Below are 12,364 nucleotides of genomic sequence, written 5' to 3'. Positions count from 1 at the left end.
CTGTCCTGCCTGCCACGGGGCTGTTTCCTAGCTTGTAGGCACGCCTACAGGCCAGCTGAGATGGGCTTTGCCTAAGAGTCAGGGAAGTGGCGAGCGGAACAAGGCATGTGCTGCACAGCTTCCCTGGCAGGCAGATTCCCTGCTGGGGTGCTTAGTTCTCTTGCCTTAGCGCCCTGCTTTGTTTGGAGGCTGGTTGCGGATCGCAGCACACACAGCGGGAAGGTGCACGCTGATCGGCTCCAAGTCTCAGCAGATAGAAGTGCAAGCGAGGCACCGGCTCGCAGTTTGTCCCGGGCATGGGAAGCAGCATGCTGCGTGCCCAGAACACATCTCGCTCTGTCCTGCCTGCCACGGGGCTGTTTCCTAGCTTGTAGGCACTCCTACAAGCCAGCTGAGATGGGCTTTGCCTAAGAGTCAGGGAAGTGGCGAGCGGAACAAGGCATGTGCTGCACAGCTTCCCTGGCAGGCATATTCCCTGCTGGGGTGCTTAGTTCTCTTGCCTTAGCGCCCTGCTTTGTTTGGAGGCTGTTTGCGGACAGCAGCACACACAGCAGGAAGGTGCACGCTGATCAGCTCCAAGTCTCGGCAGATAGAAGCGCAAGCGAGGCACCGGCTCGCAGTTTGTCCCGGGCATGGGAAGCAGCATGCTGCGTGCCCAGAACACATCTCGCACTGTCCTGTCTGCCTCGGGGCTGCTTCTGAGCACGGAGACATGCCTACAAGCCAGCTGAGATGGGCTTTGCCTAAGAGTGAGGGAAGTGGCGAGCGGAACAAGGCATGTGCTGCACAGCTTCCCTGGCAGGCAGATTCCCTCCTGGGGTGCTTAGTTCTCTTGCCTTAGCGCCCTGCTTTGTTTGGAGGCTGGTTGCGGATCGCAGCACACACAGCGGGAAGGTGCGCGCTGATCGGCTCCAAGTCTCGGCAGAAAGAAGCGCAAGCGAGGCACCGGCTCGCAGTTTGTCCCGGGCATGGGAAGCAGCATGCTGCGTGCCCAGAACACATCTCGCACTGTCCTGTCTGCCTCGGGGCTGCTTCTGAGCACGGAGACATGCCTACAAGCCAGCTGAGAAGGGCTTTGCCTAAGAGTCAGGGAAGTGGCGAGCGGAACAAGGCATGTGCTGCACAGCTTCCCTGGCAGGCAGATTCCCTGCTGGGGTGCTTAGTTCTCTTGCCTTAGTGCCCTGCTTTGTTTGGAGGCTGGTTGCGGACAGCAGCACACACAGCGGGAAGGTGCGCGCTGATCGGCTCCAAGTCTCGGCAGATAGAAGCGCAAGCGAGGCACCGGCTCGCAGTTTGTCCTGGGCATGGGAAGCAGCATGCTGCGTGCCCAGAACACATCTCGCTCTGTCCTGCCTGCCACGGGGCTGTTTCCTAGCTTGTAGGCACGCCTACAGGCCAGCTGAGATGGGCTTTGCCTAAGAGTCAGGGAAGTGGCGAGCGGAACAAGGCATGTGCTGCACAGCTTCCCTGGCAGGCAGATTCCCTGCTGGGGTGCTTAGTTCTCTTGCCTTAGCGCCCTGCTTTGTTTGGAGGCTGGTTGCGGATCGCAGCACACACAGCGGGAAGGTGCACGCTGATCGGCTCCAAGTCTCGGCAGATAGAAGTGCAAGCGAGGCACCGGCTCGCAGTTTGTCCCGGGCATGGGAAGCAGCATGCTGCGTGCCCAGAACACATCTCGCTCTGTCCTGCCTGCCACGGGGCTGTTTCCTAGCTTGTAGGCACTCCTACAAGCCAGCTGAGATGGGCTTTGCCTAAGAGTCAGGGAAGTGGCGAGCGGAACAAGGCATGTGCTGCACAGCTTCCCTGGCAGGCATATTCCCTGCTGGGGTGCTTAGTTCTCTTGCCTTAGCGCCCTGCTTTGTTTGGAGGCTGTTTGCGGACAGCAGCACACACAGCAGGAAGGTGCACGCTGATCAGCTCCAAGTCTCGGCAGATAGAAGCGCAAGCGAGGCACCGGCTCGCAGTTTGTCCCGGGCATGGGAAGCAGCATGCTGCGTGCCCAGAACACATCTCGCACTGTCCTGTCTGCCTCGGGGCTGCTTCTGAGCACGGAGACATGCCTACAAGCCAGCTGAGATGGGCTTTGCCTAAGAGTGAGGGAAGTGGCGAGCGGAACAAGGCATGTGCTGCACAGCTTCCCTGGCAGGCAGATTCCCTCCTGGGGTGCTTAGTTCTCTTGCCTTAGCGCCCTGCTTTGTTTGGAGGCTGGTTGCGGATCGCAGCACACACAGCGGGAAGGTGCGCGCTGATCGGCTCCAAGTCTCGGCAGAAAGAAGCGCAAGCGAGGCACCGGCTCGCAGTTTGTCCCGGGCATGGGAAGCAGCATGCTGCGTGCCCAGAACACATCTCGCACTGTCCTGTCTGCCTCGGGGCTGCTTCTGAGCACGGAGACATGCCTACAAGCCAGCTGAGAAGGGCTTTGCCTAAGAGTCAGGGAAGTGGCGAGCGGAACAAGGCATGTGCTGCACAGCTTCCCTGGCAGGCAGATTCCCTGCTGGGGTGCTTAGTTCTCTTGCCTTAGCGCCCTGCTTTGTTTGGAGGCTGGTTGCGGACAGCAGCACACACAGCGGGAAGGTGCGCGCTGATCGGCTCCAAGTCTCGGCAGATAGAAGCGCAAGCGAGGCACCGGCTCGCAGTTTGTCCTGGGCATGGGAAGCAGCATGCTGCGTGCCCAGAACACATCTCGCTCTGTCCTGCCTGCCACGGGGCTGTTTCCTAGCTTGTAGGCACGCCTACAAGCCAGCTGAGATGGGCTTTGCCTAAGAGTGAGGGAAGTGGCGAGCGGAACAAGGCATGTGCTGCACAGCTTCCCTGGCAGGCAGATTCCCTGCTAGGGTGCTTAGTTCTCTTGCCTTAGCGCCCTGCTTTGTTTGGAGGCTCGTTGCGGATCGCAGCACACACAGCAGGAAGGTGCACGCTGATCGGCTCCAAGTCTCGGCAGATAGAAGCGCAAGCGAGGCACCGGCTCGCAGTTTGTCCCGGGCATGGGAAGCAGCATGCTGCGTGCCCAGAACACATCTCGCACTGTCCTGTCTGCCTCGGGGCTGCTTCTGAGCACGGAGACATGCCTACAAGCCAGCTGAGATGGGCTTTGCCTAAGAGTCAGGGAAGTGGCGAGCGGAACAAGGCATGTGCTGCACAGCTTCCCTGGCAGGCAGATTCCCTCCTGGGGTGTTTAGTTCTCTTGCCTTAGTGCCCTGCTTTGTTTGGAGGCTGGTTGCGGACAGCAGCACACACAGCGGGAAGGTGCACGCTGATCAGCTCCAAGTCTCGGCAGATAGAAGCGCAAGCGAGGCACCGGCTCGCAGTTTGTCCCGGGCATGGGAAGCAGCATGCTGCGTGCCCAGAACACATCTCGCACTGTCCTGTCTGCCTCGGGGCTGCTTCTGAGCACGGAGACATGCCTACAAGCCAGCTGAGATGGGCTTTGCCTAAGAGTGAGGGAAGTGGCGAGCGGAACAAGGCATGTGCTGCACAGCTTCCCTGGCAGGCAGATTCCCTCCTGGGGTGCTTAGTTCTCTTGCCTTAGCGCCCTGCTTTGTTTGGAGGCTGTTTGCGGACAGCAGCACACACAGCGGGAAGGTGCGCGCTGATCGGCTCCAAGTCTCGGCAGATAGAAGCGCAAGCGAGGCACCGGCTCGCAGTTTGTCCTGGGCATGGGAAGCAGCATGCTGCGTGCCCAGAACACATCTCGCTCTGTCCTGCCTGCCACGGGGCTGTTTCCTAGCTTGTAGGCACGCCTACAAGCCAGCTGAGATGGGCTTTGCCTAAGAGTCAGGGAAGTGGCGAGCGGAACAAGGCATGTGCTGCACAGCTTCCCTGGCAGGCAGATTCCCTGCTAGGGTGCTTAGTTCTCTTGCCTTAGCGCCCTGCTTTGTTTGGAGGCTCGTTGCGGATAGCAGCACACACAGCAGGAAGGTGCACGCTGATCGGCTCCAAGTCTCGGCAGATAGAAGCGCAAGCGAGGCACCGGCTCGCAGTTTGTCCCGGGCATGGGAAGCAGCATGCTGCGTGCCCAGAACACATCTCGCACTGTCCTGTCTGCCTCGGGGCTGCTTCTGAGCACGGAGACATGCCTACAAGCCAGCTGAGATGGGCTTTGCCTAAGAGTGAGGGAAGTGGCGAGCGGAACAAGGCATGTGCTGCACAGCTTCCCTGGCAGGCAGATTCCCTCCTGGGGTGTTTAGTTCTCTTGCCTTAGTGCCCTGCTTTGTTTGGAGGCTGGTTGCGGACAGCAGCACACACAGCGGGAAGGTGCACGCTGATCAGCTCCAAGTCTCGGCAGATAGAAGCGCAAGCGAGGCACCGGCTCGCAGTTTGTCCCGGGCATGGGAAGCAGCATGCTGCGTGCCCAGAACACATCTCGCACTGTCCTGTCTGCCTCGGGGCTGCTTCTGAGCACGGAGACATGCCTACAAGCCAGCTGAGATGGGCTTTGCCTAAGAGTCAGGGAAGTGGCGAGCGGAACAAGGCATGTGCTGCACAGCTTCCCTGGCAGGCAGATTCCCTCCTGGGGTGCTTAGTTCTCTTGCCTTAGCGCCCTGCTTTGTTTGGAGGCTGGTTGCGGATCGCAGCACACACAGCGGGAAGGTGCACGCTGATCGGCTCCAAGTCTCGGCAGATAGAAGTGCAAGCGAGGCACCGGCTCGCAGTTTGTCCCGGGCATGGGAAGCAGCATGCTGCGTGCCCAGAACACATCTCGCTCTGTCCTGCCTGCCACGGGGCTGTTTCCTAGCTTGTAGGCACTCCTACAAGCCAGCTGAGATGGGCTTTGCCTAAGAGTCAGGGAAGTGGCGAGCGGAACAAGGCATGTGCTGCACAGCTTCCCTGGCAGGCATATTCCCTGCTGGGGTGCTTAGTTCTCTTGCCTTAGCGCCCTGCTTTGTTTGGAGGCTGTTTGCGGACAGCAGCACACACAGCAGGAAGGTGCACGCTGATCAGCTCCAAGTCTCGGCAGATAGAAGCGCAAGCGAGGCACCGGCTCGCAGTTTGTCCCGGGCATGGGAAGCAGCATGCTGCGTGCCCAGAACACATCTCGCACTGTCCTGTCTGCCTCGGGGCTGCTTCTGAGCACGGAGACATGCCTACAAGCCAGCTGAGATGGGCTTTGCCTAAGAGTCAGGGAAGTGGCGAGCGGAACAAGGCATGTGCTGCACAGCTTCCCTGGCAGGCAGATTCCCTCCTGGGGTGCTTAGTTCTCTTGCCTTAGCGCCCTGCTTTGTTTGGAGGCTGGTTGCGGATCGCAGCACACACAGCGGGAAGGTGCGCGCTGATCGGCTCCAAGTCTCGGCAGAAAGAAGCGCAAGCGAGGCACCGGCTCGCAGTTTGTCCCGGGCATGGGAAGCAGCATGCTGCGTGCCCAGAACACATCTCGCACTGTCCTGTCTGCCTCGGGGCTGCTTCTGAGCACGGAGGCATGCCTACAAGCCAGCTGAGAAGGGCTTTGCCTAAGAGTCAGGGAAGTGGCGAGCGGAACAAGGCATGTGCTGCACAGCTTCCCTGGCAGGCAGATTCCCTGCTGGGGTGCTTAGTTCTCTTGCCTTAGTGCCCTGCTTTGTTTGGAGGCTGGTTGCGGACAGCAGCACACACAGCGGGAAGGTGCTCGCTGATCGGCTCCAAGTCTCGGCAGATAGAAGCGCAAGCGAGGCACCGGCTCGCAGTTTGTCCTGGGCATGGGAAGCAGCATGCTGCGTGCCCAGAACACATCTCGCTCTGTCCTGCCTGCCACGGGGCTGTTTCCTAGCTTGTAGGCACGCCTACAGGCCAGCTGAGATGGGCTTTGCCTAAGAGTCAGGGAAGTGGCGAGCGGAACAAGGCATGTGCTGCACAGCTTCCCTGGCAGGCAGATTCCCTGCTGGGGTGCTTAGTTCTTTTGCCTTAGCGCCCTGCTTTGTTTGGAGGCTGGTTGCGGATCGCAGCACACACAGCGGGAAGGTGCACGCTGATCGGCTCCAAGTCTCGGCAGATAGAAGTGCAAGCGAGGCACCGGCTCGCAGTTTGTCCCGGGCATGGGAAGCAGCATGCTGCGTGCCCAGAACACATCTCGCTCTGTCCTGCCTGCCACGGGGCTGTTTCCTAGCTTGTAGGCACTCCTACAAGCCAGCTGAGATGGGCTTTGCCTAAGAGTCAGGGAAGTGGCGAGCGGAACAAGGCATGTGCTGCACAGCTTCCCTGGCAGGCAGATTCCCTGCTGGGGTGCTTAGTTCTCTTGCCTTAGCACCCTGCTTTGTTTGGAGGCTGTTTGCGGACAGCAGCACACACAGCAGGAAGGTGCACGCTGATCAGCTCCAAGTCTCGGCAGATAGAAGCGCAAGCGAGGCACCGGCTCGCAGTTTGTCCCGGGCATGGGAAGCAGCATGCTGCGTGCCCAGAACACATCTCGCACTGTCCTGTCTGCCTCGGGGCTGCTTCTGAGCACGGAGACATGCCTACAAGCCAGCTGAGATGGGCTTTGCCTAAGAGTCAGGGAAGTGGCGAGCGGAACAAGGCATGTGCTGCACAGCTTCCCTGGCAGGCAGATTCCCTCCTGGAGTGCTTAGTTCTCTTGCCTTAGCGCCCTGCTTTGTTTGGAGGCTGGTTGCGGACAGCAGCACACACAGCGGGAAGGTGCGCGCTGATCGGCTCCAAGTCTCGGCAGATAGTAGCGCAAGCGAGGCACCGGCTCGCAGTTTGTCCCGGGCATGGGAAGCAGCATGCTGCGTGCCCAGAACACATCTCGCACTGTCCTGCCTGCCTCGGGGCTGTTTCCTAGCTTGTAGGCACGCCTACAAGCAAGTTGAGATGGGCTTTGCCTAAGCGTCAGGGAAGTGGCGAGCGGAACAAGGCATGTGCTGCACAGCTTCCCTGGCAGGCAGATTCCCTCCTGGGGTGCTTAGTTCTCTTGCCTTAGCGCCCTGCTTTGTTTGGAGGCTGGTTGCGGATCGCAGCACACACAGCGGGAAGGTGCGCGCTGATCGGCTCCAAGTCTCGGCAGATAGAAGCGCAAGCGAGGCACCGGCTCGCAGTTTGTCCCGGGCATGGGAAGCAGCATGCTGCGTGCCCAGAACACATCTCGCACTGTCCTGTCTGCCTCGGGGCTGCTTCTGAGCACGGAGACATGCCTACAAGCCAGCTGAGATGGGCTTTGCCTAAGAGTGAGGGAAGTGGCGAGCGGAACAAGGCATGTGCTGCACAGCTTCCCTGGCAGGCAGATTCCCTGCTAGGGTGCTTAGTTCTCTTGCCTTAGCGCCCTGCTTTGTTTGGAGGCTCGTTGCGGATCGCAGCACACACAGCAGGAAGGTGCACGCTGATCGGCTCCAAGTCTCGGCAGATAGAAGCGCAAGCGAGGCACCGGCTCGCAGTTTGTCCCGGGCATGGGAAGCAGCATGCTGCGTGCCCAGAACACATCTCGCACTGTCCTGTCTGCCTCGGGGCTGCTTCTGAGCACGGAGACATGCCTACAAGCCAGCTGAGATGGGCTTTGCCTAAGAGTCAGGGAAGTGGCGAGCGGAACAAGGCATGTGCTGCACAGCTTCCCTGGCAGGCAGATTCCCTCCTGGGGTGTTTAGTTCTCTTGCCTTAGTGCCCTGCTTTGTTTGGAGGCTGGTTGCGGACAGCAGCACACACAGCGGGAAGGTGCACGCTGATCAGCTCCAAGTCTCGGCAGATAGAAGCGCAAGCGAGGCACCGGCTCGCAGTTTGTCCCGGGCATGGGAAGCAGCATGCTGCGTGCCCAGAACACATCTCGCACTGTCCTGTCTGCCTCGGGGCTGCTTCTGAGCACGGAGACATGCCTACAAGCCAGCTGAGATGGGCTTTGCCTAAGAGTGAGGGAAGTGGCGAGCGGAACAAGGCATGTGCTGCACAGCTTCCCTGGCAGGCAGATTCCCTCCTGGGGTGTTTAGTTCTCTTGCCTTAGTGCCCTGCTTTGTTTGGAGGCTGGTTGCGGACAGCAGCACACACAGCGGGAAGGTGCACGCTGATCAGCTCCAAGTCTCGGCAGATAGAAGCGCAAGCGAGGCACCGGCTCGCAGTTTGTCCCGGGCATGGGAAGCAGCATGCTGCGTGCCCAGAACACATCTCGCACTGTCCTGTCTGCCTCGGGGCTGCTTCTGAGCACGGAGACATGCCTACAAGCCAGCTGAGATGGGCTTTGCCTAAGAGTCAGGGAAGTGGCGAGCGGAACAAGGCATGTGCTGCACAGCTTCCCTGGCAGGCAGATTCCCTGCTGGGGTGCTTAGTTCTCTTGCCTTAGCGCCCTGCTTTGTTTGGAGGCTGGTTGCGGACAGCAGCACACACAGCGGGAAGGTGCACGCTGATCGGCTCCAAGTCTCGGCAGATAGAAGCGCAAGCGAGGCACCGGCTCGCAGTTTGTCCTGGGCATGGGAAGCAGCATGCTGCGTGCCCAGAACACATCTCGCTCTGTCCTGCCTGCCACGGGGCTGTTTCCTAGCTTGTAGGCACGCCTACAGGCCAGCTGAGATGGGCTTTGCCTAAGAGTCAGGGAAGTGGCGAGCGGAACAAGGCATGTGCTGCACAGCTTCCCTGGCAGGCAGATTCCCTGCTGGGGTGCTTAGTTCTCTTGCCTTAGCGCCCTGCTTTGTTTGGAGGCTGGTTGCGGATCGCAGCACACACAGCGGGAAGGTGCACGCTGATCGGCTCCAAGTCTCGGCAGATAGAAGTGCAAGCGAGGCACCGGCTCGCAGTTTGTCCCGGGCATGGGAAGCAGCATGCTGCGTGCCCAGAACACATCTCGCACTGTCCTGTCTGCCTCGGGGCTGCTTCTGAGCACGGAGACATGCCTACAAGCCAGCTGAGATGGGCTTTGCCTAAGAGTCAGGGAAGTGGCGAGCGGAACAAGGCATGTGCTGCACAGCTTCCCTGGCAGGCAGATTCCCTCCTGGGGTGCTTAGTTCTCTTGCCTTAGCGCCCTGCTTTGTTTGGAGGCTGTTTGCGGACAGCAGCACACACAGCAGGAAGGTGCACGCTGATCAGCTCCAAGTCTCGGCAGATAGAAGCGCAAGCGAGGCACCTGCTCGCAGTTTGTCCCGGGCATGGGAAGCAGCATGCTGCGTGCCCAGAACACATCTCGCACTGTCCTGTCTGCCTCGGGGCTGCTTCTGAGCACGGAGACATGCCTACAAGCCAGCTGAGATGGGCTTTGCCTAAGAGTGAGGGAAGTGGCGAGCGGAACAAGGCATGTGCTGCACAGCTTCCCTGGCAGGCAGATTCCCTGCTGGGGTGCTTAGTTCTCTTGCCTTAGCGCCCTGCTTTGTTTGGAGGCTGGTTACGGATCGCAGTACACACAGCGGGAAGGTGCACGCTGATCGGCTCCAAGTCTCGGCAGATAGAAGCGCAAGCGAGGCACCGGCTCGCAGTTTGTCCCGGGCATGGGAAGCAGCATGCTGCGTGCCCAGAACACATCTCGCACTGTCCTGTCTGCCTCGGGGCTGCTTCTGAGCACGGAGACATGCCTACAAGCCAGCTGAGATGGGCTTTGCCTAAGAGTCAGGGAAGTGGCGAGCGGAACAAGGCATGTGCTGCACAGCTTCCCTGGCAGGCAGATTCCCTCCTGGAGTGCTTAGTTCTCTTGCCTTAGCGCCCTGCTTTGTTTGGAGGCTGGTTGCGGACAGCAGCACACACAGCGGGAAGGTGCGCGCTGATCGGCTCCAAGTCTCGGCAGATAGTAGCGCAAGCGAGGCACCGGCTCGCAGTTTGTCCCGGGCATGGGAAGCAGCATGCTGCATGCCCAGAACACATCTCGCACTGTCCTGCCTGCCTCGGGGCTGTTTCCTAGATTGTAGGCACGCCTACAAGCAAGTTGAGATGGGCTTTGCCTAAGCGTCAGGGAAGTGGCGAGCGGAACAAGGCATGTGCTGCACAGCTTCCCTGGCAGGCAGATTCCCTCCTGGGGTGCTTAGTTCTCTTGCCTTAGCGCCCTGCTTTGTTTGGAGGCTGGTTGCGGATCGCAGCACACACAGCGGGAAGGTGCGCGCTGATCGGCTCCAAGTCTCGGCAGATAGAAGCGCAAGCGAGGCCCCGGCTCGCAGTTTGTCCCGGGCATGGGAAGCAGCATGCTGCGTGCCCAGAACACATCTCCCTCTGTCCTGCCTGCCACGGGGCTGTTTCCTAGCTTGTAGGCACTCCTACAAGCCAGCTGAGATGGGCTTTGCCTAAGAGTGAGGGAAGTGGCGAGCGGAACAAGGCATGTGCTGCACAGCTTCCCTGGCAGGCATATTCCCTGCTGGGGTGCTTAGTTCTCTTGCCTTAGCGCCCTGCTTTGTTTGGAGGCTGTTTGCGGACAGCAGCACACACAGCGGGAAGGTGCACACTGATCAGCTCCAAGTCTCGGCAGACAGAAGCGCAAGCGAGGCACCGGCTCGCAGTTTGTCCCGGGCATGGGAAGCAGCATGCTGCGTGCCCAGAACACATCTCGCACTGTCCTGTCTGCCTCGGGGCTGCTTCTGAGCACGGAGACATGCCTACAAGCCAGCTGAGATGGGCTTTGCCTAAGAGTGAGGGAAGTGGCGAGCGGAACAAGGCATGTGCTGCACAGCTTCCCTGGCAGGCAGATTCCCTCCTGGGGTGCTTAGTTCTCTTGCCTTAGCGCCCTGCTTTGTTTGGAGGCTGGTTGCGGATCGCAGCACACACAGCGGGAAGGTGCACGCTGATCAGCTCCAAGTCTCGGCAGAAAGAAGCGCAAGCGAGGCACCGGCTCGCAGTTTGTCCCGGGCATGGGAAGCAGCATGCTGCGTGCCCAGAACACATCTCGCACTGTTCTGTCTGCCTCGGGGCTGCTTCTGAGCACGGAGACATGCCTACAAGCCAGCTGAGATGGGCTTTGCCTAAGAGTGAGGGAAGTGGCGAGCGGAACAAGGCATGTGCTGCACAGCTTCCCTGGCAGGCATATTCCCTGCTGGGGTGCTTAGTTCTCTTGCCTTAGCGCCCTGCTTTGTTTGGAGGCTGTTTGCGGACAGCAGCACACACAGCGGGAAGGTGCACGCTGATCGGCTCCAAGTCTCGGCAGATAGAAGCGCAAGCGAAACACCGGCTCGCAGTTTGTCCCGGGCATGGGAAGCAGCATGCTGCGTGCCCAGAACACATCTCCCTCTGTCCTGCCTGCCTCGGGGCTGCTTCTGAGCACGGAGGCACGCCTACAAGCCAGCTGAGATGGGCTTTGCCTAAGAGTGAGGGAAGTGGCGAGCGGAACAAGGCATGTGCTGCACAGCTTCCCTGGCAGGCAGATTCCCTGCTGGGGTGCTTAGTTCTCTTGCCTTAGCGCCCTGCTTTGTTTGGAGGCTGGTTGCGGATCGCAGCACACACAGCGGGAAGGTGCGCGCTGATCGGCTCCAAGTCTCGGCAGATAGAAGCGCAAGCGAGGCACCGGCTCGCAGTTTGTCCTGGGCATGGGAAGCAGCATGCTGCGTGCCCAGAACACATCTCGCTCTGTCCTGCCTGCCACGGGGCTGTTTCCTAGCTTGTAGGCACGCCTACAAGCAAGTTGAGATGGGCTTTGCCTAAGAGTCAGGGAAGTGGCGAGCGGAACAAGGCATGTGCTGCACAGCTTCCCTGGCAGGCAGATTCCCTCCTGGGGTGCTTAGTTCTCTTGCCTTAGCGCCCTGCTTTGTTTGGAGGCTGGTTGCGGATCGCAGCACACACAGCGGGAAGGTGCGCGCTGATCGGCTCCAAGTCTCGGCAGATAGAAGCGCAAGCGAGGCACCGGCTCGCAGTTTGTCCCGGGCATGGGAAGCAGCATGCTGCGTGCCCAGAACACATCTCGCACTGTCCTGTCTGCCTCGGGGCTGCTTCTGAGCACGGAGACATGCCTACAAGCCAGCTGAGATGGGCTTTGCCTAAGAGTGAGGGAAGTGGCGAGCGGAACAAGGCATGTGCTGCACAGCTTCCCTGGCAGGCAGATTCCCTCCTGGGGTGCTTAGTTCTCTTGCCTTAGCGCCCTGCTTTGTTTGGAGGCTGGTTGCGGACAGCAGCACACACAGCGGGAAGGTGCGCGCTGATCGGCTCCAAGTCTCGGCAGATAGAAGCGCAAGCGAGGCACCGGCTCGCAGTTTGTCCCGGGCATGGGAAGCAGCATGCTGCGTGCCCAGAACACATCTCGCACTGTCCTGCCTGCCTCGGGGCTGTTTCCTAGCTTGTAGGCACGCCTACAAGCAAGTTGAGATGGGCTTTGCCTAAGCGTCAGGGAAGTGGCGAGCGGAACAAGGCATGTGCTGCACAGCTTCCCTGGCAGGCAGATTCCCTGCTGGGGTGCTTAGTTCTCTTGCCTTAGCGCCCTGCTTTGTTTGGAGGCTGGTTGCGGATCGCAGCACACACAGCGGGAAGGTGCGCGCTGATCGGCTCCAAGTCTCGGCAGATAGAAGCGCAAGCG

The sequence above is a fragment of the Rhea pennata genome, chromosome 21 (genome assembly GCF_028389875.1).
Source record: "Rhea pennata isolate bPtePen1 chromosome 21, bPtePen1.pri, whole genome shotgun sequence".
Lineage (NCBI taxonomy): Eukaryota > Metazoa > Chordata > Aves > Rheiformes > Rheidae > Rhea > Rhea pennata.
This window is presented reverse-complemented; position numbering follows the sequence as displayed.